This window comes from Dama dama, chromosome X (assembly GCF_033118175.1).
Source record: "Dama dama isolate Ldn47 chromosome X, ASM3311817v1, whole genome shotgun sequence".
In the NCBI taxonomy this organism is placed as follows: Eukaryota; Metazoa; Chordata; class Mammalia; order Artiodactyla; family Cervidae; genus Dama; species Dama dama.
This window is the reverse complement of record NC_083714.1, coordinates 43,773,046-43,778,460: the sequence shown is the minus strand read 5'-3', so window position 1 is coordinate 43,778,460 and position 5,415 is coordinate 43,773,046.

The following is a 5,415-nucleotide window of genomic DNA, read 5'->3' as shown; positions in this document are numbered from 1 at the left end:
TAAAACAATTTTTTTTAAGTAGTGGTCTGCTAAGGGACAAAAGGCACCCAAGTAGGGAGGGGCACCCAGGTGTTTCCCCATGCTAGGTGGCAGAGGCAAGGCCCAGAGGACTCGATGCTAGTATTCAGTATATCTTTGTACCTTCAGGCTGGTATGAAGGGGAACCACATATATTTTACTGATTTATTTAAACTAATGTTTATTGTCTGTCTCTGCCCAACTAGAGTATAAGGTCATCAAGGACTAGAATTGTTAACTGTTTTGTTCATTATTGTACCTCAGCCCTTAGGAACATACCTAGCACATGTGTACAGTCGTATCCAACTCTTTGCGGCCCCATGGACTGTAGCCCACCAGGCTCCTCCTCTATCCATGAGGACTCTCCAGGCAAGCATACTGGAGTGGGTTGCCATGCTCTCCTCCAGGGGATCTTCCCAATCCAGGGATTGAACCCAGGTCTCCTGCATTGCAGGGAGATTCTTTACCATCTGAGCCACCAGGGATAGTAGGCACTCAAAAAAAAACTATCATTGAACGAAGTAATTGTGAGTTTGGTCCACTTCTTATCTCATAATGTGTAAAGCAGAGATTAGTAGTAGATAGGCTAGGCCAAGTCTCAGGAACAATCCCAATGGGGGTAAAAAAAAAAGTCCTTATTTTTGAATTCCAAAGGGAACATGAGAGATTCCTTCTTAATTATTCACTGCCTTGATTATTCATTGTTCATCCCAGAGGGGATGGGGAAAAAAATATACAACAGGGTCAGGTGTGAGCAATACACCTATCTACATCTCATTAAGATAAATCAATTCCTGGGAATTCCCCAGAAGACAGGCAGTCTCTCCTCTTAGCCTCACGAGGTGACCCCAGACCCCACATAATCTCAGGGTCATTCTGAAATTGTATTAAAAATTCCTGCCACCACATTGTCTGTGAACAGGTGGAAGAGGAAAAAAGGAAAGCAATTACTGAGACAGTAGGAGCTGAGAAAGGGTTAAATACAGGCCTGTGAATGAATACAGCCCGCCTCCTTCTCCAACCAGATTGTGTGCTTGGCCTGTGCCTGGAGCCCCTGATGCAGTCTGGTACTGCTCCCTCACAATGGTGGCCCCCCTACCCCAATGCCAGGAGGCCTCTCCTCCACATATCTCACCTACTCTCAAGCACTTGGAGAAGGTGAGCGTAGCCACAAAATGTTTTTTTCCCCCCTCTTATTTTTGGGCCACCCCTCTCCCCAGCATAATAAACAGGAAATGTCTCCAATGTTCCAACATCATCTGCTGCAGGTACTTTTCTGAACCAACAGAGAAATGCAGGCGCGTACCTCCCCCTTTCTATTTTCTTTCCCCGAGGCAGCCTTAAAGAATGCAGTTATCTCAAGTCAAAAAATAGCAGCTCAGGAGAATGTTTTCAGCCCTTGTAGAGACACAGGCTGTCTTCCACGTTGGCCCACAATGCAGGATCCGACTGAAGGGTTGAGCTGAGACTCACACTTAACTCAAGAGCGGGGAAAGGAGAAGAATGTCCTTTTTGAACCTTGGTTCACAGCTGTGAATTCTAGGCTGTGTGTGGAGACATTCTAAAAGGTCCAGCTATCCGCCTTCCTAGCCTGGAGTTAGGACAGAAGTGGGACATTTGAGAGTCTCCTGGTTTAGACGCAAGACTGTGGGGTGCACACAGGGACCGTAAAGTCCCAAGCCCTGGCCACAGAACTTGTGGGCAGGATGCAGCTCCTGCGGGAGAAATGAAGTACAGCTGAGCCCCATGGGTAGCCAACTTAGGGATTTAAGACAAAACACAAATTTCCCTAAGAGAGCACATTCAAACTAGTAGTAGAATAAACCACCTGCTACCAAGCAATTTGAAAAGTTGAATCCAAAAGTAGAAAATAGCCAGGTTTTCTCACTGCAGATGAATGAAAATACACTTAAACAGTCTATGCTAGCCAAGATAAAATTGGTAGGACCAGCCCCCCTCACGCCAAGAGAATTTGTTCCATGAACTTTGCTAACAGTGTATATCAGTAGTGTTTGTGATCATAAAGCTTCTACTAGCTGGATGACCCCAGGGAAGTTAATAACCTCTTTGTGCCTTGGTTTCTTCATCTATAAGATGCAGGCAATAATACCTAACTTAGAAGGACTGTGTAAAAATTAGGAATGATGTGTAAAGGTACCTAGGACATGATAGATAAGATAGCAGTGATGTTCCAGTTATTATGTGATAGAAGAAGTGATCAAGAAGATAATTTTCCCTTGTACCTCTGTCTTTGCCCTTAACTGCTGCCAGTTTATGGGATATTTAGAAGAAAAAACACACAAGAAAATTCAAATTATGACTATTCTATAATGATGAAATTCTATGGAAGCGGGTATAATCAAAAGTTATAAAAGAACTTCCAGAACCTGTATGTGAAGTATAGTTGACATGGAGATTATGGTGAGCAATGAGGTAGAAACACACCAAGGATTGACACTGGTTCACAAGCTGCCCATAACCATAACGATCAGTGCACGGCTGATAATGACTCAATATGGCTTTTCCGAAGAAATGAGGGTGAAGAAAGATCACTGGTTTTCTATTAATGGTAACAAGACTACTCGTGATCTGTAGAGACCATGCCTGCTTCTACCACTGAGCAGTTGTCTCCATGAAGATCATCCCCATGCTTCCCTGCTTCTTCAGAACCCTATAGCACCTCCTAGTCCATGCTTCTCAGAGCCTTCCTGACATGCTATGTTGTGTTTCTTTTTTGCAGGTCCATTTTCCCAGGTGGCACAGTGGTAAAGAATCTGCCTGCCAATGCAGGAGACACAAGAGCTGTGGGTTCAATCCCTGGGTCAGGAAGATCCCCTGGAGCAGGAAATGGCACCCCACTCCAGTATCTTTGCCTGTAAAAACTCATGGACAGAGTAGCCTGGCAGGTTACAGTCTATGGGGTCACAAAGAGTTGGACACAACTGAGCACACGCGCGCACACACACACATACACACACGTTGGTGGCCCACAATCGTAAGGTCCTTTAAAGCAGGATTTGATCTTACACTTCTTTAGGACTGTGTAAAATTGACCAACACAGGAAAAGTCCCTGACACTGCCCAGTGTGCTCAGCAAATGCGTTAATGTGATGAAGGGCAGAAGAGCTGTGCCATCCTGGTCTCTGATCACAACATTAACCCCAATTCTCTGGCTGGTTCTTAAAATTCTGTCCTTTTCTCCTCACTTTGTAGCCCTCACCTTGCTGAACACGGGACCCATCAACAAAGGAGGTCAACAAATAGGCTGAATTAATGAAAGGCATGCTGCCAAGATTGCTGACATCGTACTCTTTCATCACCATACAGAACAGAGCAGCTTGCTGATAAGAGGGTAGAAGGTTACTTGTTGCAAACAATTCAAAGCAAGCAGGAAATATACCTCCATTCTTTGTATGTCAGGAGTGGGGATCGAGAGTCTTCTCCACTGACAAGCTTTAAAAATGGCAGTATTACCAAGTAATGATGAGACAGCCTACAGTGTTAATGTGGGCTAATGAAGTTCATGAATTGATGCTTTCGAACTGTGGTGTTGGAGAAGACTTTTGAGAGTCCTTTGGACTTTAAGGAGATCCAACCAGTCCATCCTAAAGGAAATCAGTCTTGAATATTCATTGGAAGGACTGATGCTGAAGCTGAAACTCCAATACTTTGGCCACCTGATGCAAAGAACCAACTCATTGGAAAAGACCCTGATGCTGGGAAAGATTGAAGGCAGGAGGAGAAGGGGATGACAGAAGATGAGATGGTTGGATTGCATCACCGACACAATGGACATGAGTTTGAGTAGGCTCTGGGAATTGGTGATGGACAGGAAAGCCTGGCATGCTGCAGTCCATGGGGTCACAAAGAGTCAGACTGAGTGACCGAACTGAACTGAACTGAATGAAATTCAATCATAAAAGTCACATTAGTTTGCAACATAATGCCTAGAGAACCATCACCAGTGGTGCCTGTGAAGTGAGTCCTTCCTGACAAGATGGGAGGCATGGTATGGAAGGTAACATCCATTGAGATGCAGAAGGGGGGATACTTGAAGCCTGGGAGAAATGAAGACCTTTAAGATACTTTCCAAAAAGATAAAGCAGTTGAAAAAAGGAAGGAATCAAAAACTTAAAAAAAAAAATCTGAGTGTGTGTGTGTGTGTGCATGCATGTGCACATGTGTGTGTATTTCTGACTAGACTGCCAGTTTTTTTGAGGACAGGGACAAGATCTGCTTCCTCTGAGCAGTCCAGCCCCTGGTACATGCCATGTGCCTAGTAGATGCTCATGGAATGTTAAGTAAGATTATAAAGCACAGATAAGGGAGAGAGAGAGCTTGGCAAAGACAAAAAGAAGTCTTTATGAGACCCCTGAAAAAGAAAGGTAAAAACCACCCCCACAGCAGAGAGGGCTAATGTAGGATTACACATGTCCCCCTTTCACTTCAATGTGAGTCCAAATCCCCACTTGGAGGACAAGTACTTGCTTTTTTTCTTTGCACCTGCCAGCAGACAGAGTGTTTAAGCTACCAGTTGGTTTTCTCCCTGGGGGCTGGTCCCTTTCCCCAACAAAGCACTGTGGACCTCAGACCCTACCTCATCTAAACACCAGGCACTAGATATTTCCACCAGATTTCTAGTAGGACCCACTCTGGTTCAGCACAGCAGGGAGTCTGCTGTTTCCAGGCCCAATGGCACATCTACATCTACATTCTCATCTTCTGTTGTTGGTGAAAAGCTGTCAATGCAGGCAGTTTCTACAGAATCAGTAATCAAACTTCATTTCATCTTAAAATAACTCTTGGAGATAGATATTATTTTTTCCATTTATAGGAGAAAACTAGGACTCAGTAAAGTGTCCTCATTGAGATCAGCTAGCTGGTAAAGAGCAGGCCTGTTGCCAGGACTCAGGCCTCCAGGATTCGCCCACCTACCTTGGGTGAATTCATGGATGTCCAGGACTGAAAACCAGGATGTGCATGTATGCATAGTTACTTCAGTCGTGTCCGACTCTATGCAACCTATGGACCATAGCCCACTAGGGCTCCTCTGTCCATGGGATTCTCCAGGCGAGAATACTGGAGTGGGCTGCCATTTCCTCCTCCAAGGGATCTTCCCCCAACCCAGGGATAGAACCCACATCTCCTGCATTGGCAGGTGGATTCTTTACCACTAGCACCACTGGGAAGCCCCAAAACCAGGACAGTGTCGGGCAAACAGGGATGAATGCTGACCCTGGCAGAGACAGTGTTACCTTGTTCACTGTTGTATATCCGTGGTGCATTGTGGCTGCTCAACAAAGATCTGCTGAATGAATGAAGTTAGAATGGATGATTTTATGATGGCTCCAGGACACCTTTAGGTGTTCCACTTTCTTTCTTAAAGGCCATTCACGG